This window comes from Peromyscus leucopus, chromosome 10 (genome assembly GCF_004664715.2).
Source record: "Peromyscus leucopus breed LL Stock chromosome 10, UCI_PerLeu_2.1, whole genome shotgun sequence".
NCBI lineage: Eukaryota > Metazoa > Chordata > Mammalia > Rodentia > Cricetidae > Peromyscus > Peromyscus leucopus.
In genome coordinates, this window is record NC_051071.1 from 37697517 (window position 1) to 37719530 (window position 22014).

The 22014-nt window shown below is 39.0% G+C and overlaps 1 protein-coding gene across 2 annotated transcripts in view; it reads right to left on the reverse strand.

Moving 5' to 3' along the window:
* The window catches only part of Kcnip4 (potassium voltage-gated channel interacting protein 4), a 1082012-nt gene that overhangs the window by 909238 nt on the left and 150760 nt on the right, over nt 1–22014 (reverse strand). The gene's annotated exons all lie outside the window — the stretch shown is intronic.

Genomic DNA, 22014 nt, shown 5'->3' on the forward strand with positions numbered 1-22014 from the left:
TCTTGCTCTTCTTTCTTGCCACCTTTGATTACAACTTGAATTATTTCATGAATCATACTTGAATGTTTTGGTCTCATTTGCAGGCTTGGACTGTACCTTTCAGCCTAATTGGGCTTTCTAAGCATGAAACAAGCACCATGAGTCTGAAAATATTAAAAGAAGAATCAATAGAATTATACTTTATTGAATATATATATAGACACATATATATATACATATCATACTTCCTACTTTATAACATACAACAAATCATTTGACTGTTGCTTTACTGACTATTGTACATAAAAATTATTGTACAAAACAATGACATGAGGATAAAATTATATGCCTAGTGTTTATGAATTTACCTTGTATAATGTAAAGTACCTCACAAGCAAAAAGCCTATGACATCAATTTAATTTACAGAAATATTTTTGACTTACCACAGAATACCCAGTGTATTAATACAATAGCAAGTGGAACTCATAAGTCATTTCACAGGTATTTCCATGAAATTTTGGTGTCTCATTTGTACTCCAGGGTTTCATGATACAACCAAATGAGGAACACAGTACAAAAAAACTGACCTAAAGAGTAGTGGAAGATAAGTATTCTTCATGATTTTAGAGCCCACGAATTTTCATTATTGTGATGGAAGGTTAAGTCAGTACTTTTAGTTCCCCAAGATGCCCTCTCTTCCCCCTCAACACCAATGCCAGTTATACAGTCATAACTCTGTGGTTGAGCTCATTGCTGGTTTGCCTCTTAAATCAGTGAAATACTGAAATGTTTTGAATGAAAACAAAAGCTATCATTTACTCAGAATCAGGACCAAGTGTTACATAACCCGCATGCTTTATATGCATGATTCTTATCTCTCCTGACAACCTACAGAGCAGAAGAATTACTTTGGCTGAGACTGCCCTGAGACTCAGACTACCCTAAGAAGGCTAATGATCTACTGCCCTATTCATCTGTATCTTCTAGATGTTCAAAGATGATTTTGAAGTAAAATGGTAGACTGTAGAGCCAAGGATCAAGATGACAGACTGCTGATGCTAAGTATGGCCCAGACAAATTCAGCCCTGGCTCCCAAATGCAAATACCAACATAGAAGGCCCATAGTTAAGCAGATTCATCTAAACATACATGTAAACAAGAGTGAAGATCCCCATATGACTTAAGCCTGCTCCTTTGGTGGAAATGATTTTGTCCAAAAGCAAATCCCAGAAAGTATTTTTTGCATGTGTAGGGAACACAGAGGAATCATTTCCTTGACTCACTACTTATACCTGCTTGGTTGCCTAGGCTTTGCCAGAAGAAAGGCATCTCCTTGAATGGACTCTCTGTGGAAGCAGTAGGTACAAGATTTCTAAATATAGACACCTGGAGGAAATAAGGAGCAAGGCAGGACTTATAATGCAATGTAAAGCAAAAGAGATGATTCTCAAGAAAATCAGTAACCCAAAGATAAAGTGCAGAATAAGTGTTGTAATTGAGTGAGACTGAGAAAACATGGCAGCCAGATGAAATATGAATATAGATATGTGAGTACTGACCTTGCATCTAAGTATGATAGACAGTGATAAATGTGATAATGGCTTGAGTTTTATATATATATATGCTTTTCTTGTCAATAAGCAATGGATACTTATGGATTAGTGGGGAAATTAACATTAGGCCTTGCAGCTGTTCTAAATATGCTCCCCTCCATTAATAGACAAGATTGGCAAATTGCTGACAACTGTTGAAGCTCAGTAAAATGTGCAAGAAATACTGTTCTGTTCACTTTGTCTTGTTTGTGTTTTTTAATCTGTAAGAAAACGCTTTAGGGAAAATAAGTGTATTGATTTCCTTATCTCAAAAAAAGAAAGACACTTGTGCCTGCCTGGTAATGTGCCCAAGTTTTATAAATGTAATGGAAATGTCCAGATCTATTTAAATTCATATGGAACCACAGTTGGGGGCTGTTGAACATATAGATTACAAAAAAAAATCAACTACAGAAAGTGTGGATTAAGAGTATTAGAGAAAGAGAGAGCTTAGAGAGAAGGCTTGTTCAGTGGGTAAAGTGCTTCCTGTGGAGGCATGAAGATCAGAGTTCAGAAATCCAGCTACCATGTAAAAGTTAGGTATGTGTCTAGATGAGTAGAGCTACCTTGGGAGCTTCCAGGTAAGTCAGCCTAGCTGATTGGTGAGCTCTAGGTTGGATGAGAGACTGTCTCAAAAAAAAAAAAAAAAAAAAAAAAAAAAAAAAAAAAAAAAAAAAGGGGGTTTTGGAAATGGTAGAGAATGATATCCAATGTTGACCTCTGACCTCCATATATGCATGCAACCTGCACACACACGTCTATAAATACACACACACAAACACACATGCACAGACACATACTCATATGAGGTTTGAAGAAAATGAGCATTAACAAGTTATTTGATGGACTAATCATTAACTATATCATTCAAGAAGTGATAAACTCTGTCTGAGAGAAATTCAGTAAAAAATATGAAAAAAAAAAGTGACTAGGAAATAATACTTTCTAGCATCCCTTCAACACTACTAAAGCTCCTTCAAAGCCCAGATCAAGTTATGGATGTCTGACTGTGGCTAGCTCCCTTGGATGTTAGGTGCCTAATCCTCTCAAATTGCACAAAGCTTTGTCCGTAGTTTTGTGAAGGAAACAACACTAAGTAGTGTAAGCACCACCGTGTGGGGTATGGACATGTTGTAGAAACAGGGGAAGGGTAGGTACATGGAAAGTACTGAGGGAGGAACCAAGGAAAGAATCAGAGAAGTTCTGCTCCTTCCTGGGAAGAAACAATAGTCATGGTCAGAGCATGCATGCATAGTAGACTAGAGACTTCATTAAAGCAATCACAAAACAATTAGAAAGAAGCAAAAATTCTCTTAAGTGGTTGCCTGCCAGGGATTTGTTTAGGTTGCTTGGTTTTAGCTAGACTTAATCCACACATTCTCTTTGTGTGAGTAATTCATCAAATATGCCAAGCTAGAACAAGTTGAGATCTGTTTTTCTAATCTCTTGCTGAGCAAAGAAACTTTTCATTGAGCTATATCACATACATAGTTATTTTTATTTGACTCTCAGTTGAAATACCCCTGCTGCACAGCATATTGAATACTTCATTGGCCATAAAATGTGCTGTTGCAATTAGAAAGTTTCTCTTTTTTTTCCTAAGCATTTTGCCTTTCTAGAGGCATTTAGCAGCTCATTGCTGTTTATCTGTTTTTCAGCAATGTATGTGACTTAGCAAAAATGAACTGGAAACGTGGTTAAATTCCTGGCATGTTAAATTTGTTCTAAGATCCACAATCAAGCTGGGTATAGCAGTGTGTGGGAAGGTTTTTCAAACTACATCTATAAGGGATTTTCACACTACCAGAAATTCTAGAAAACTGGGGTGGGGGGAGCAGAGAAAAAAAAAACCAATATTCCACTAAGTAAATTGGAGTAAATTCCCCTAAGAGCTGGCCTTATAAATCATTCAACTTGGTCAGACTCTGGGAGCATTAAGTGCTTGCTTCTTCAAACTGTTTTAGGGGCAATCACCTCAACGTGATATTAGTAAAAAGAACAGGAAATGCCTTGTGCCAGAGGCCACCTCCAAACATTACAAAACTTCAAATTCCCTGCCAGAAGTGAGATTTGGAACTGAGAACTCGGGATGCATCATGTTTCAGATCCTACAGATCAAAGGTCTGGCCTTCAAGATTCACCAATAAATAAATGACAGCTGAGTAATGAATGAACAAATGGAAGACCTTCCATTTGGTCTCTAAAGAACATGTCTACATTAGTTCCAATAAGTAAACATCAAATGAGAATTGAACATGTGAGTTCTAACAGGACTGACAGTTAAACCCTCTACATCATTGCTCATCCATTTCCCTCCATGACTACTTCACTTGGATTTCAGGGGGTATCTGACAGGGTCTTCTGGTCTAAGAGCTAATCTGTGCTGTTTTCTATAGCTGCTTTCAGGAAAAGTGGTTGCAGAAGCATCAGGACTCTTGCAAAACTACAAAAATCAATGTTGCAAACTAAAGGCTCTGGGAGTAGGTTTTGTTGCCACCTTGCTGCTCTGGGGCAGGCGCTTCTCCAGGGGCAATCCCAAGCACTTTGCTGCATTATGGAGACCTGCACCGAGACAGGTAGCAGAACCCAGGCAGAGACTCCAGATCCACAGCTCAGCTACACTAAGAGTGTCCTCAGCCTGTGGGTCCTGGTGATGTAGCAGAGAACAATACAGAAATGTGTCCACCTCTAGAGACTTCCTACTTTACTGAATTAAAAGGCACATATGGCAAGGGCTTCTATCTCCCCAATGCAATCATCTCACAAAGCGCACTACAGGCAGCTGTGTGCTTTTCTGTTGCTTTTCTTAAGTCTCTCAATCATTTTTTTTTTTTTTTGCCAGATCTTTGCTCAACTGCCACTGTGTAAAGAAACTAACTTCTAGTAACTTCATTTAAAATGTGCTAGGGAGATGGCTCAGTAGGAAAAGCACTCGCTTCACAAGCCTGGGGATCTCAGTTCTGATGCCCCAAATCCACAGAAAAGCCAAAGGCAATAACATAGGTGGTTATAATCCCAGTGTGCCCCAAAAGAGGGATGAGAGGTAGAATGGGAGACTCTCCAGAAGCTCATAGGGCCAGCCATCCTGGGGCACAGAGCAGTGCAGTGGCCCAGCGACAGGCCAGGGAGGAAGACAGGGAGGCACACCTGAAGGTTGTCCTATGTCCACACATGTGCTATGGCATGTGTTCTCTCTCTCTCTCTCTCTCTCTCTCTCTCTCTCTCTCTCTCTCTCTCTCTCTCTCTCTCTCTCTCTCACACACACACACACACACACACACACACACACACACACACACAATCTCTGCTACACTTGCCATTATTACTCTACCCAATATCCTTCTATGATGTAACACTCAATTACCTACAGGGCCTTCACTATGAGTTCATTATCTACCCTTTTTAGAATATTCACTGATTGGGAACAGATACATTTTTTTAATGATGCTGAGTATTGAACCCAGGGACTTTTTCATTCCAGTCTAGTATCTGGTGCCAATCAGGAGCAATGATCCCTAACTAATCTCAGAGAAGACGATGCCACAACGTTTTTATCTGGTGCTCATCAGCTGCTCAGTTGATCAAGCTGGGGAAAGCAATGCAGCTGTTTCTACTTGTTTGTTTATTTTGATTTGCTTATTGCACTTATTGCTTGTATCTGTTTACACGTGTGGGTGCATGCATGTCATGTTTAGGTCAGAGAACAACTTTTAGAAGTGAGTCTCTCTCTCTCTCTCTCTCTCTCTCTCTCTCTCTCTCTCTCTCTCTCCATTATGAGGGTCACCTAGGTTGAACTCTGGTCCTCAGGTTAGAAGGCCATCTCACCAGTATCCTGGGTATTCATTTAGACAAAACTAATGAATGCTGTAATCATTGCTAAGAAAGCCACATACTAATCAAATACCTACTTGAAAGATGGATGAGTTAATGAAAAATACTTAATGGGAATATTGGTAATATCTAGGGTGTATTTACCAAAAGATTTCATTTGATTTTATAATAATAAAGTTCACAGAAAAAAAATCCTGATATTCCAGGAGTGATGATGTCTTAGGAATTCACTGATGATGTGATGCCTATGGTTGCTGATAGAGTCATAATGATCTTTCATTATAATATGGTTGAACTGCAACAATGAATTTCATTTCCCCTCAGTTATATCAGAAGCAATAAATGGCACTACCACCTCAAGACATCCCAGGCAATGAAACAGGTTTTTAATCCTTGGAGTCAGTCTCCCTTTTAGAATCACAGTATTTGCTTGAAAAGTTAAAACTTCCATTCTACACTAAAGAAATACCAAAATGCAACTTCTAGCAGAAAATACGTTTTCTGTAAATTTCTGTCTTTCCCAGTTCTTAGCAAAATGAAATCCTTGTTCTATTTGGCAACTTTGGAATTTGAGATCATTCATTTTGTTTTCTGTTATCTGAGTTGCTTTAATATTTCCATTAATGAATGTTCATATGAGCTAGTTACGGTCAGCACTCTCTCCCAGTGGAAGCCGTTCCCATGAAATCTACATGTGCATTTCTTAGTTTAGTAACCATGTGAGTACTTTAGAAGGGCTACAAATCTGCTTTGATAGTTCTAGAGTTTTCCTGAAATTATTTCTCTTGAAAGTCAATTAACAAAAGATCCAGAAATTTGTCATCTTGCATTTAGAGACATTGATAGGCAAATGTAAAACATACTGAGGGGAAAAAGTAAATTAAAATAAAATAATTTATTAGACACCTCCTCGTATATCAGATCATTGACAATAAAGAAAACAAACCTGTGTGTGAATTTGAATGAAATAACTAGACAGTAGTTATGGACTGAATCACGGTTTTTGCATGATATAATTTTTTTTCTCTCTGTATAGTTTGTTATGGTTTTCTTCTTAATGTACCCCAAGTTCCCATAAAAGGAAGGCCAAGCCATCAGTCTGAGATGCTAGTGGGAGAGTGGTGGAACCATGAGTAGGTGAAATTTAGTGGAGAGATGTTAGGCCATTGTGGTTTTGGTTATGCTCTGATATTGGGACCCCAGCCTCTTTGTCTCTTTCATGTCCCAGAAGTCATGAAATGAACAGGTTTATTGCATGGTAGAGTGCCTGCCTGGTGTTCTGCCTCATCATAGACTCATAGTGGTAGGAATGATTAATCCTGGACTGAACAAAACCTCGAACCCATATTCATCTCTCTCTCTCTTATAATTAATTCCTTGGGCACCATTCACATTAATGGAAAGGTAATGCATACTTTGAAAATAGATTTTTGGGAGCTGCATATCTGTGTGGGTATTTTCTCTTTGGTAGAGGGCTCTGAGCTGCCTTATTAGATTTATTTTTTTTTAAAGAGCAGAGGGTTCACATTTTTTTTTTCAGTGACACAGTAAAGATGATTTTATAAGTTGTGCTCAAAGGATGGAATGTAGCTCAGTGGCATGAGTACATGCTTAGCATGTATTAAGGCCTTGGGTGGGAAATAACTAATAAACAGGAAAATAATTCTTAACTTGATCTGGATTCTTAGAAATCTGAACTGGTATTTAACAGAAAATAAAACATAAAATTGCCCTCCTTGACAAACCTATGGTGGTATTTTTGTTTTCATTCAGAACATACACAGAATAGGATACATGGCACATAGAAGGTTTTTTTTTTTTTTTTTCTAAACACTACACATGCACATAGTACTTCCAGAGATTACAGTATTGTTTCCCACAACATACTTTACCTGGAAAGAACTTCTGAACAGAAGACACAAAAGCAGCTGCACTACAGGAACGCTGCTTCAGCTCAAGAAATAGGACTGTTGTATATGTACTCACTGTGCTTGGTTGGCAGACCTAGTGTGAATTAGTTGTTGCATAGCAGGCTAGCAAGATTCCGTCTTCCCTAAGTACTGCATTGTAGCCTACAGCTACTTAGTATTAACATTTTGGTATTAGGTGAAGCTGCAGATAGTGAGTACTAACAATGAAACTGCCAAATATGAAGTAAAGCATACCTCTACTCAAAGGTATGCTTACAAAACCTCCATAAGTCATGGTTGCTGTCAAAAATGGCATCATGGCCATTGGTAAGCTAGAAACTAGTCGAGCTTGGGTCACGTGCAAGATGCGCCGATAAAGACTGTTTGCTATTAGGCCGCCGAAACCAGCATTAAGTCCAACAAATACTGATCCATGTTGAAGTAGATTCCTTTCTGGTTCTGGAGGTTGTTTAATTTTTCTGGATATGATATCAAATATTGAATCTTCTTTGATAGTACTTTGTGTACGATTTTCCATTTTGGACCACTCGGCGGGACGAACAGCACCTTATGCCCTCCTCCAAGCCGCGATGCTTGCCCAGGTTCTCCCACACGGCTGTCTACCACAACCTTCACTCGGGTCGCCCGGCCTCCATCTTTGGTTGACACGTGACTCGGGTGACTCAGTCCCTTATTAGATTTATAAGCATAACTCTTGGGCCCGACAGTCTTGGGCTTGAAGTTTGAATTCACAGGGTGTGGGCAATACAAATAGTACTTATGTGGACTTCCTATTTTCTCTTAGTTAAGCTTGCCACACAATCTATAGTCTCTTTCCAGAAGTATTAGTTACATTTGAATATTGTCTCCAGGATTGACACCTAGGCCCCATAAAAAAATCAGCAATGAGTAGACAGAAATGCTTGGGACTTCCAGTACATACAGTTGGGTCGTTAGGTCAAGACAGGCACTAAAAGTTTGATCTCCACAGATTAAAAGAAAAAACACATAGGTTAACTTGAAACTCTTAACAATCAAGTAGATATCCTTTTGTATGTGATTTGATCTCATCAGGTTGGTTGCTCATTTGCAAAATCCACATAATAAAAAAAATCCTGAATTTAAATGGAAGAAATAAATTCAGAAAATATGTACTTAACGCAAAGACAGGCACACCAGAAAAATAGCAAATAAAATTGCATGGCTATTTGTGGCTATTGATGTTTTTAATAAGAAAAATAAGAAAATTCATTCAATAAAACATTTGAATGTCTTTATGTGCTGTGTACTCTGAGTATTGGGGAAGCAGTAAATGAAATTGGCAAATTCTCTGTTCTTATGACACTATTTCTGGTAAGGAATAGCTAGGTCAATGTCTACAGTGATAAATGCTCTGAAAAACCATGAGACAAAGCAATGTGACTAGGGAGTAACTTTAGATGTGTCTTCATGGGACAGTGTATCTGAAAGGTAACTTTAAAATGCCTCTCTGCAGAAATAAAGTTGGAACTTTGACCTAAATACTATCGAGGAGCCATTATAGCACCATACAGACATTTTGCAGGACTTTGGCACAGTCTTGCTTAAAATGCACTTTCAGGCCTTCTACAATTTATAATCTATATAGAATAATGCTTCCAAATGGGATCTAGGCTTTCATATATGAACGTTTTTTTCAGCCTACTTTAGCAGAAGAGACACGGAACGATGAGTGGTGAATACACCAGGGGACTTGGCCTTGGCAGTTTCAAGCTGTGACTTTTGTTGACTGGGCAAGTTAGGCACGTGTGTTTAGCCACCCTGATGTTCAGGTATGTCACCTATAATGCATAAGTGAAACAAAAGTATTTATAAAAAGCTACTAGAAGGCAGTGTGCATGGCACAGAGAGAACCTCCTAAAAGTAATTACTGCCACTCTTGTCAATGGATGATATGACATTTGAGGGCATGCTGGTGAAGAGACCTGCTCCAAGAACTCTGTTTCTCTGTGCTACAATATCTTAATCTGTAAGTGAGGGGCAAAGTCAACAACACTGACTTATTGATCTTATTTTAGAAATTGTCTCAGTTGTATAAAGTGCTCTGAATGGTTCCTGGTACCAAGCAGAACTCTACAAGTGTTGGTTCATATAAGACTTTGCAGTTGACCTTAATAAAACACAGTCATGGGCTCATAGGCTACTTACTGTGAAAGAAAGCATTGCTGACTTTGAGGACATATTGATGTAGGTTTTCCCACCCAAAACTTCTTGATAAATAAAAAGTTCACTTGCATAACCTCATTTTTTTCCTCCTCACAATTAAAAAATAATGATAATTAAAATTTTCTACTCAAATTAGAAAAATAAGGTAAGAATCCTTGCCATGCATAATTTTGCCTGATTGCTGGATCTTTTAATTTACACATTTTCCCTAAAACTGAATCTGACGATGACTACAACTTCCTTCATCAGCCCAGTTGCCTTGAGTGCAACATTTCCAAATAACAAAAATAATTGTTGACACATTGCTATTGGTAGAATGGACATGTTTAAGAGAAAACATATTCTGGAGTTATGGAGCCTTTTATTCAGAAGATCTTCTGAGTCAGTTTTACCCAAGCACAACAAACATGTTACTTTTCACACTATTAGCAGGTAATCTATAGATCACTTCTCTCTCTGATTTTGTGCTTAATATGACACGAATGCTAAGTTCTAAAAGTTCACTGATACATTAAGTTGATAAATTAGAGCTGGTTATCTGGTTTCAGCCTCCCAGGAGCTGACTTCTGAGCCACTGAAAGTCTATGTAGGTAAACTGGCTGCTGAGGATACATAATAATAGTTTGCTGCAGTGCAGTTTGTCCAATCCTTGCATCCATGTTCTTGTTACTATTTCATGTCTGCCTGCACACTGCTTAGGATCCAGAATGGAGTTACAGTTACAGCAGAGGCCTAAATCGTTATCCTTCCCTCTGATTGAATCTACTGTTCTTACTGCTCCTCTAGATCCCTGCTGTTGCTTCTTTGTTCCCCTTATTTTACTGACAGGAATACTGTTTCAGCTGAACTGAATAAAAAATACACAAAGATTATAAGTCTTGAATTATTTTATATAGCTGCATTCCTACTCAAAAAGTAGCCTTCCCTCAGCATTGATTTTAATATAAATGTGAATAATAATATCCTCACACATGACATAGTTATGCAGCCCAATTGCTCATGGCTTTCTGTGCAGAAAACAACCCATTTCCATATCCTCTCTCTTGAAGATTCTTTTCTTGATAATCTGACTTCCAAAGCCTACATTTATCCAAATTCAATGAGATTAATCTAGTGGTTCATTCAATGATTGTTCATTCAATCAGTGAGCTGCTGGTGATAATAATAAATCAGGACAGCCCAAGAAACACCCTCATAATGATAGTGCTAACAAAATGGGTAGAAACCCTCAACACCCACCCACATAATCATACTGCCAATAATTAGAAATGGCAAACACTGGCTAACTCTTAGTTGAGAATTAGATACATGTTTCTAGTAAAGTAATATCTAACAATTGTTAAATAAAAATAGCAAACTGGGGCTTTGGAGATGGACTGTGGAAAGATGATTGTGCTCTGTTGGCAGCATTGAAGAGTAGGGAGAACGCCAGAAAGCATGGAGCTGTAATTACCCACCATCCTGGTGGTCCTGAGTTGTCATCTGTCAGCTCTCAAGCTTATCCCTCATCTACAAATTCAGAACATTGGTCTGAATTTCTTTTTCTCTCAGGCATCAACAAGCCATGATTTTAAATTTTCTACTTGTTGCTTTATAAAGGCACACCTTATTCAAGATGAAACACAGGATGCTCACAGAGCCCATTGCTATAATTTTCTGTATTCTGTAGGACAGCCGTCATAATTTGACAAAAAGATATCTCAATGAAAATGAGAGTATTGACTTAAGAGTTATTCACTGACCAGAGGCTAAACAGAGGGCATTAATAGTTTGAACATAAAATGCCTCCATAACCTTGATCCTCAGCTTGTGAGCTGTTCCAGAAGGTCATGGGACCTTTAGGATATCACATGCTGGAGGAAGTGAGTCACTGGGATAGGTTTTGTTGTTGCCATACTCCCTGTCCTAACATTGTTTTCTGAATTGTAGACTCATTATGTCCTGCATCTCACAACCCTGCAGCCATGCCTTTCCCACCAGGATGGACTGTGCCATAAACTATGAGTCAAAGTTAAATTTCCCTTCTCTAACGAGCTGCTTCTCAGAAAGTCATCCCAGCAATAAGAAAAGTTACCAATGCAGCACTATTCCAAGTACTCATGAGGCTGCTGCTTTTGTTTTTGTAGGAGAGAAATTATAAATCTCAAGAAATCAACTAATTCTGTGCACTTGCAATAACTGACCATAAGCACAGGCAAGTAAAGACTATAACTCTGCTTTAATGTGCACCTTGTGAGTAATACCCTGGGTCCCTTTCAACTATGTAGCTTCCACTGTGTTCCACTGCAGTTATGAGGAGTTTGGTATACATACTGTCCTTGTGAATTTTCTTCTTAAATGCACATTTAAGTCTTGTTCATTGACTTAATAAGACATTATCTAAAATGTGGGGAAATGCATGATTATTAATTTTGCCAAACTGAATTCAACCTATGAAGGTACCTGTGGCGTTTCGAATGAGAATGGCTTCCATAGGCTGATATGATTGGATGCTTGATCCCCATTAGTGGACGGCCTTGGAGCTGTGCCTTGTTGGAGGAGGTATACTTCTTCCTTATTTATCATGCCTGTGGCCATGCTACCTGCCATGATGTCATAGACTCTAACCCTCAAAACCCATAAGCCAGCCCACAACTAAATGTGTTCTTTCAGTATTTGCCTTGGTTATGGTGTCTTTTAGCAGAAATAGAAAGGTAACTAAGACAGTAGCATTCACTCTATAGAGTTCCATGTAGCCATCATAAAGATCTTACTACAATGTACTTAAAATCAAACAGAAAACATTAATGTTTATGCTTACCTAATGAAAGCTAAGTGGATAATGGCATCACACATTTCTAAACAACAATCAAGGGGCCAATGAGATGGCTCAGTAGGTAGTCTGTGTTCAATTCCCAAACCCATGTAAAGATGGAAGGAGAGAACTTACCCCACAGTGTTATCCTATAGCCTCCAAATATACATTGTGGCACATATGCACCTCTCTCAATAATAATAAACAATTGTTTTAGTTAAAAAGAAAATAAAGCTAGGTGGTGGCACACACCTTTAATCTCTCAGCACTCAGGAAGCAGAGGCAGGCAGATCTCAGCGAGTTGGAGGCCAGTCTGGTTTACAGAGTGAGAAGTAAAGTCTGAAACCCCTAAGAAAGGATACGCCATAAAATTAAAATTGAGCCCACATGTTAATGAAATTATAATCTTAATTCATTTTTATACATTTCATATTTATTCTAAGATTAAAGGAAAAGACACTGTACTGGTGAAAGGAAAATTCAGTGCTTTCATTTCTTACTATTCAAAATAATAAATTCTATCAATGTAGTGAAGTATCACTACCAAAAAAAAAAAAAAAAAAAACTTAAGATATTGATGATCCTGATTAAAAAAGACATACAGGGAAAAAATGGAATTTTCATTATTTGGAATAAGCAATAGTGTCAAAATGTCCATACTATACAAAGCATTTATAAATTCAAATTAATCTGGAATAAAAATTCCAATGGCCCTTTGTTACTTCCTTTTCTCATGTGGTCTTCATTTACCATGGTCTCCTATTCCTTGTTCTTCCTCTCTGTTCTTGATCCAGGTGGGATCTCCTGCTCCCACAGGCTCTCTTTCCCTCGACCCTCCCCCTTCATTACTCCCACTCATGTCCAGGTTGTTCATGTAGATCTCAGCCATTTCTCCGTCATTGGGTGATCCCCGTGTCTTTCTTGGGGTCCTGTTTTCCAGGTAGCCTCCCTGGTGATGTGAGTAGCAGTCCAGTCATTCTTGTTCCACATCTAGTATCCTCCTATGAGTGAGTACATACCATAATTGTCTTTCTGAGTCTGGGTTACCTAACTCAGAATGATTTTTTTCTAGATCCATCCATTTGCCTGCAAACCTCATGATGTCATTGTTTTTCTCTGCTGAGTAGTATTTCATTGTGTATGTGTGCCACACAGAAATCCATAAAGATACCCCCACAATAGACTGCTGGAAATGGTCAAGAGACAGCCGGAAATGAACTACTCTAGTGATGGGATGGCCAAACACCCTAATAGTCATGCTAGAAACCCTATCCAACGACTGAGGGATCTGGATGCAGAGATCCACAGCTAGGCCCCGGGTGGAGCTCCCAGAGTCTAATTAGTGAGAAAGAGAAGGGTTTATATGAGCGAGAATTGTTGAAACCAAGGTTGGATAAAGCACAGGGACAAATAGCCAAACGAATGGAAACACATTAACCAAAGGCTGAGGGGCCCCCAACTGGATCAGGCCCTCTGATTAGGTGAGACAGTTGATTGGCTTGATCTGTTTGGGAGGCATCCAGGTAGTGGGACTGGGTCCTGTGCTCATTGCATGAGTTGGCTGTTTGAAACCTGGGGCTTATGCAGGGACACTTGGCTCAGTCTGGGAGGAGGGGACTGAACCTACCTGGACTGAGTCTACCAGGTTGATCTCAGTCCTCGGGGGAGGCTTTGCCCTGGAGGAGATGGGAATGGGGGGGGGGCGCTGGGGGGAAGAGGAGGGGGCAGGAAGGGGGAGAACAAGGGAATCCGTGGCTGATATGTAGAAATGAATGATATTGTAAAATAAAATAAAAGGGGAAAAAAAGAGAAAAAAAAATTCCAATGGCCATTCCCAGAAAAATTGAAATAAACACCTACAATTTGTAGAGAAACATAAAAAGCTCAGAGCAAATTAAGGAACTGAGGGTAAACATAACACAGCAGGAGGCATGAGAACAAACTAAGGAACTGTGGGGAAACATAACACAGCAGGAGGCATCATAATAACTGGTCTCTAGACACAAGACAGAGCTGATCAAGCCAGCACGGGACTGATCATCAGATAAGTCAAAGGCCTAGGCAACCAGAGATCTCCCAACAATACATCCACACATCTCTACACAAAAATATTCTTGACAAAGGTACCATGTGGGAGAAAGGTTAGCATCTTCTACAAATGCCTATAAACCTAAATATGCATATTACATAAATGAAACAACCCCTAAATTTGACAACACATTTTATTTCACCCAATATGTCCAAAATTTTATTTTAGCAAATTGTCAACACAAAATTCCTAAGATGTTTTACACGTGTTAGCACCTAGTCTTTGCAAATCTGGAGGGCATGTTCTATTTATAGCATTTCCCAATAAGTGCCAGCTTCATTTCAAGTGTTCAATTGTCACATATGACCGGAGACTGCCCTACCGGAGACAAATAAAGAATGGAGGATTAGAAATTATTTTCATTTCTTATTATTTTTCTCTTTGAGTATCATCTTTATGTTCATCAATTAGCTACTTATACATTAAGCAGCACCTAACTACCAAAGTAAACAAATTACTTTTTTATTATATTCATGTAGGTCATAGACCATTATAGTTATACATTCTACATGCTCTGTTTTTCATATCTTACACATCTCTATTGCCTAAAATGTTCACCAACCCAGAATATCTAGCTGATTTCAACCTATACAGTGAATTTTGAATAAAACTTGCCACTTTCAGTTAAATGAGTCTGAAGACAACGCTGTGTGAATTGTCCTTCTGCTCCAGGCCAGCAAGGCTATCATTATTTATTTATTTATTTTCTTATTTATTTATTTATTTATTTATTTATATTTTGAAGCACTAAAGCCAGCCTTCATAACCAAAGTAAGATTCTAGTGACCAGCGTTTAAACATCAATTCATTGTTGTTATTGACCTGGGGTGACTGATTCCTTGCCAGGAACCCAAAGACTCCCCAAGTGAATTTTCTATTTTTGAATGAATGCTCATAGTTTATACCAATATAAGAGTGAGAATGCCAGGCAGCTGGGAAGGAAGGTGGAAGAAATGAAATTAGAAGGGAAGAATCCATGTGGTGAGCTGACTAGTATTGGTATTATATTGCCTGAAGCTCCCATCTGGGACAGTGCTTAGGACACAGTTCTTGTTCAATAGGCTCTTCTAGAATGAATGGTCAGATGCACAATCGACCTCATTTCCTTGCTGGAATGCTCAGGAATGCATTGTTAATGAGCAGTACAGGTCACTGGATGACAATTCCAGAATTGTTTTTGAGGTCACACACATGAAAAGAACATTGCGCAAATTATCTGCCTATTTCTGTTATCATTTAAACTGTTCTTGTTTTCTGCTCATCACAATAAACAATAACCACGGCTGTGCATTCCTTGAACACAATAGTGCATGCCACCAGGCACTCATTAGATACACAGTGCTGGTGATTATCATTAGACACAGAGACTGAAATGGATTTCTGGTGGCTTTGATTTTTCTCATAATAAAGCTTTCATAATTATTTACTTTTTACTTTTTCCTGAGTTAGAAGACCCAGTCAATAGTTTCAAATCCAACTAAAATTGACAGTTCCTTCAAGGGCATTCATCAAATCTTGGTTCCTATGAAAAAGTCAATGGACCATTTTTAGTGTTATGTTGGGAGTCAGGGTATTCCTTGGCTGTGGTAGTGGTAGGGTGTAGATCTTCCTCAAGAGATGCTTAATCCTGAAAAGTCAGCTCTGCCCTCTAAGTCTAAATTTGCTCAGTAAAACAGAGTTATGCAAATTAGCCTGTGCTGTTCTGGTGATTAAATAACTTAAGAGTATTACTTCCATAAGTAGATGCTGACTTCTTCATTTCAACCTGGGAAGGGGGCTCTTTACAGTAAGAAATGGAGGTGGAAATGGGGGAAAAATAATTGCTAACTTATCTAAAACTAAGATCTTTCAAATTTGCTTTTTTGTGGTTTGAAGAACGAACCCTGAGCCCATACAAGGAATTTGGAAGCAGCCTGTGACTTATAATAGGCTTGCTAGGAAATGGCTTGAGTGCCAGGAACTCCAGATCAGGGGAAAATTTATGCAATTAGATCATTTGGCCTAAATGTGATTATGCATTTTAGTAATGAACAGTGCGATTCTGTAGGTAAAGGCAGAATAGCAGAGGGAAGGTGGCAAGAGATTGTTTCATCTATCACACATGCTCCACAATCCTTCAGAAATGGAAATCATATATGCACAATATGCAAGCATTTTCTGTAATGGCTTGATAGAGCACATAAACTGTTTGAGACCATTTACTGTGTGTAGTGCAGAGAGGAATGCAGAATAGCAAGTGTAGGCACACAGCTATAATTCCCGCCAGGAAGGCAAGCTTGAATGTCCGGAGACAAGAAACAAAGCGAAGATGCTAAAGCCGGTAAGATAGAATGCCAGTCAACGTGCACAGCATGCAACTTAGAAGAGAAGTAAGAAGAGTTTAGTGTCTAAGTTCCTAAATGAGTTAGAGTTTATGGAAAGAAAGTAGAAAAGCCAGAGCCTTGGGCCACACAGCATGACACTAAGGCATCTGCTTTCCGTGAATTATTTATGTAAAAAATGAAATAGATTGTGCCCTATTGGTATCTGGAGGCCATGGCGATTGTGTCTGGACAGGATCAGAAGCTCATATATACACCACCAGCACCTTTGCTATTTAGAACTGACAATAGTTTAGATCCACAGCCTGGAGCCCCTTCTACCCTTCAACTCATGGAAGTCTCAGACAACTTATGGCACTGTCTCAGTGCTTGTCTGCTGGACCTTGTGCTGCTTGGGACTGTCAGGTGCCCAGATTTCTCTACCCACAACAGTCATTGAGGACATGGTGGCAAGGCAGTGCAAGTGGCAGGGGGGGGGTGCTGGGGGGGGGGTAGAAGTTTGCCCTGGAAGTTCATTCTATAACCGTCTTGCTTCTCTCACTAGAGTCGATTCGAATCTTTATTTTCTACTGGGTTTCTTAAATAGCTTTATTAATTGTTCAAATGGATACCTACAACTCTGTGAGAAAGGAGCAGTAAATAGCTGTGAGAATGTATGTGGTAATTGTGTGTGTGTGTGTGTGTGTGTGTGTGTGTGTGTGTGTGTACATGCTAATGTGCCTGCCTGCAAACACTGCTTCCTTCTTTCTGTGGACTTTGACCTTTAGGAGAAACTAGGTAATCTAGAGCCCGAGGCTGTCTGCAGAAAGGACTTGCTCCCTGGGAAGAGCCTGACATCTGGAAGTGAGCCATGTTCAGAGACATCCTCAAGAGTCAAGAGGAGGGTCATGAACAAGCAGTATGTACTTGACTTTGGAAATTCTTCAGGACCCAAAGACTTAGGTATAGACTACAGAGGAAAAACATGCAAATGAGACACAGGCCCATACAGAGTGCAGGAAACTGGTTAGAAAAAGACACAGTTATCAAGCAATTACAATAGAAACATGTCATCTACAGCAGCGACACCGTGTGGTGATAAGGAGTCACCACAGCACAGGCTTTGATCAAAACTTTCCCCGGACCCCAGCTCTGTGAATGAGGCCCCTCAGATTATACCATAAGGGCTGGAGGAGGCATAAAGTCAGTCATTCAGGCAGCTGTCCACAAACAAGAAGATGGTAAACCAAACACTGCATTTATTATTTTTACTATTTTTAAGCAAATGACAGAATATGGTTGTGATGGTTTGAATGGTAAATGACCCCAATAAAATCAAAAACAAGATTTTTTTTAATTTGGCATGCATTATAATTTACAAATAATCAATTCCATATCCACAACTGATATGCTCAGTATGTGAGCTTGAAGAAAATTAACATTATGCTTTCCCTCTGAGACACACTAGACATTCCAATAGGCTGTGTTGTGTGATTCTAGATTTCACTGTATTTAAGCAATAAACAATGATGAGGCCGAGTGTGCCCTGGTATGGCCAAACAGCATCCTGGACACCCAGGAAAAGGGAGTGCTTCCCAGCCACTGTTTCTGAAACTTGGTTTGTTTGGTGCTGCCACCTGCTGGGAAACATGAGTATTTATTTAAATAAACACACCCATTCTTCTAGTGTGTTTCTTTCATATTTTTAGACTTTTAGAGGTTTTAAGAAGGATTACTACATATCTGAGATTTCAAAGAAACTAGTTCTCATGGTAATATTTTATAGATTCACTATAATATAAAGAACACAAGTGACACAATCACGATCCCCATATCCCTACCCAGACATAGACCTCCTTGTCAACTGGTTTTCCCAACTGAATTATATTGTAGAAACCATGCTATTTAATTTCCCATCAGTGGCAACATTATGCTTGTCTCATATACATGATATACAGGTATATCAGTGTTAGTTTGAACACTTTCCCTTTTCAGTTGTCTTTTTCTATAGCACAACTGTGATTTAAAACCATTAGATTCAGATGTGATTTTGATACATGAAATATTACTAGAAATTACACTCCTGAATGATCAGGAAGAACAAAACAAAGGTTTCCAACACATAACGGCCAAGCTCTCTTCTACAAATCTACATCAACACCCGCCCTCCCCGACCACAATAGGGCTGCTTGTTTCATGTTCTCATGAACACTCCCATCATGCACTCTTGGACACTATTCTTCAAGGAGGAGGCTTCAGCAATAGAAGCTCTAAGAGACAACCCATGATGACAGCAATAGCCTGTAATGTTTGGAGAATCTTTCAGATTCCCTAGACCAAAAACTAGAAACAGTGCTTATCATGCCTAGTCTGGGGGGTTTTGTAAGATGTACCCCAGTTTTATCTCACATTTTAGGTGGACAGAAGAAACACAGCCCAGCGCCTCGGTGCTTTTATTGTGTCCAACACAGAAGGGCAGGGGCTTAGCTAGTTTCTAATGGAGATGTCTGCTGGTGAGCAGTCTTGGGTTGCAGTCATCAAGGAGGAGGAAGGTGCAGTTGCTAGTCTGAAGACACTCTACTAACATTCCTGTTCAGATCAGAGGAAGGCTTTGCCAACCCTCTGAACCTCACTAAGAAAGGCTTTGCCAGACCCATAGGTCTAAAGCACCAGGATCCTTACATGGCTGTGATCATGTCAGCAATACACACTAACTCAGTGAAGGGGAAAGTTTGTCATGAGCTGATGCTCTGACAACCTGTGACAAACAGAAAATGATCTCATTCACCCAATCTGGACTCCCCTTTTCTTTTGCTATAAAAGAGGGTGATTTAAATTAAAGACTTCAACAACATTTATACTTTATAACTTTCTGTGAATTCATACTTTTTTTGAGACAGGATTTTTCCGTGTAGTTTTGGTGCCTGTCCTGAATCTCGCTCTGTAGACCAGGCTGGCCTCGAACTCATAGAGATTCACCTGGCTCTGTCTCCTGAGTGCTGGGATTAAAGACATGCATAACCACCACCTATCAAATTGATACTTTTCAGACACACTTGGCTAATACTTCACCCAGTCCAATATTAGTCATTGATAATTATTTATCACTATAATCTTCAGACACACCATTAGGAATGTGCTCGCCCACTCCAAAAAGCATATCATTTTAATGAAACACAATTTAACAGGGGATACTTTTAACTAGATGTCAGATGACTTATTGAGGAAATTGTGCTAGACCCTGACTAGGACCTAATAGAAGATAACACACATCATAAACACTCCACTAAATGGGACTCTGATCACATTTACATGCACAAGACAGCACAATCATTCTCATGTTAAGGTGTGTATCATGAACTCTCACACTAGCAGTCTAACAATTTATAAGCAAGAAAATACACTGCCACTCAACTATCTTAATACAAATAGAGAACTTCACTTGTTTTTACTTTTCTGTATTTCTTGAATAATACTTGCATACATTTACATATTTTGTTTCTCTCTCATAAAACCATTAGCTGAAGTTGTTTTACTTGAAATGCCCAAACCAGGGTACAGAAGATTTTAAAGCTAATGGAAAAACACATCAAGAATCTTTGATTGGTATATAAAATAAATAAATAAATCTTAATAATAATAATAAAAATAATAAGGAAATACCTGTTGAGAAGAATTAACATCATATAAAAATAAGATCCTGGCATGTATTAGCATTAAAATACAATCTAATGTAATAATAATAGCAGAATGAGTCATGAACTGATTTTGTTATACTCTGAGTGTCAGCTCTTTAGTCACCAGACTACCAGTGTGCAAACTCTAGCTCAATCACAATAATAATCTAACCTTTGGCTATAAACCTCTTCATAGAATGGGGAGAACACAGCAGAATTCACAACACAAAATTACTGTGTGGAGTGTGTATCTGAGTTTGTGTGTGTGTAACGGCAGAACACATTGTTACACAACTCCTTTTTGCTCTTTCCTATTTTCTGTGTCATTAATTTTTCTACAATGGAATTTTTCCACAATGATAAAATAACAACGCATTATTCCTTTAAAAGGAGATGAGATATACCTAAACATTCTACCATCATAGTTATATTTATAATAATTCATTATTATGAAATACTTAGGTTGTTACTGTTGAAGAATTATACAAGACTGAGGTCACAAGACTAAGCAAACAAAAAGAATAATAGCCCAGTTAGCATTTGAAAAGAAGAGAAATATTATTAATAGCAAAAACTTTTCTGCAGCAATAACTGTAAAGTTTTAAGAAAGAAAGTATGCTGACATTTAATAACAGTAAATTCCATATGAATCACAAAGGGACTAGAATTAAAGATTCTAATTACAAAAATGTAATATGTGTATGTGATGGTCATTCTTGAATATAAGTTTGATTGGATTAGGAATGTCTAAGACATTAGTGAATCACAACTCTAGGTGTGTCTGTGGTGCTATTTTCAGAGTCATGTGGAATACAAAAGGTTTGTCTTAATGGAAGAATTGGAACTGTGTGACTGAAAATAAGAAGCCATTATTAGACTATGACACAAGGTAGGAGGTGTTGCTTAGTTGCAAGCAGTAAAGTGGGTCACCAAGTGTATTCATGGGGTTCTTCGCTGTCATGAACTCTTCTTGTAATCCTGTTTTCTTCTTTATACCCTGGCCACCATGACAGGCATGGTCTGCTCTACCACACCCTCTTCACTATGATGTACTATGTCCCCTCCCCACTATGATGGACTATGTCCTCTCCACTATGATGGACTATGTCCTCTCTACTATGATGCACTATGTCCTCTGCACTATGATGGACTATGTCCTCTCTACTATGATGCACTATGTCCTCTCCACTATGATGGACTATGTCCTCTCCATTATGATGGGCTTTGTCCTGTCCACTATGATGAACTATGTCCTGTCCACTATGATGGACTATGTCCTCTCCACTATGATGGACTATGTCCTCTCCACTATGATGGGCTATGTCCTCCCCACTATGATGGACTATGTCCTCTCCACTATGATGGACTGTGTCCTCTCCACTATGATGGACTATGTCCTCTCCACTATGATGCACTGTGTCCTCTCCACTATGATGCACTGTGTTCTCTCCACTATGATGGGCTGTGTCCTCTCCACTATGATGGGCTATGTCCTCTCCACTATGATGCACTGTGTCCTCTCCACTATGATGCGCTGTGTCCTCTCCACTATGATGGGCTGTGTCCTCTCCACTATGATGGGCTGTGTCCTCTCCACTATGATGGACTATGTCCTCTCCACTATGATGGACTGTGT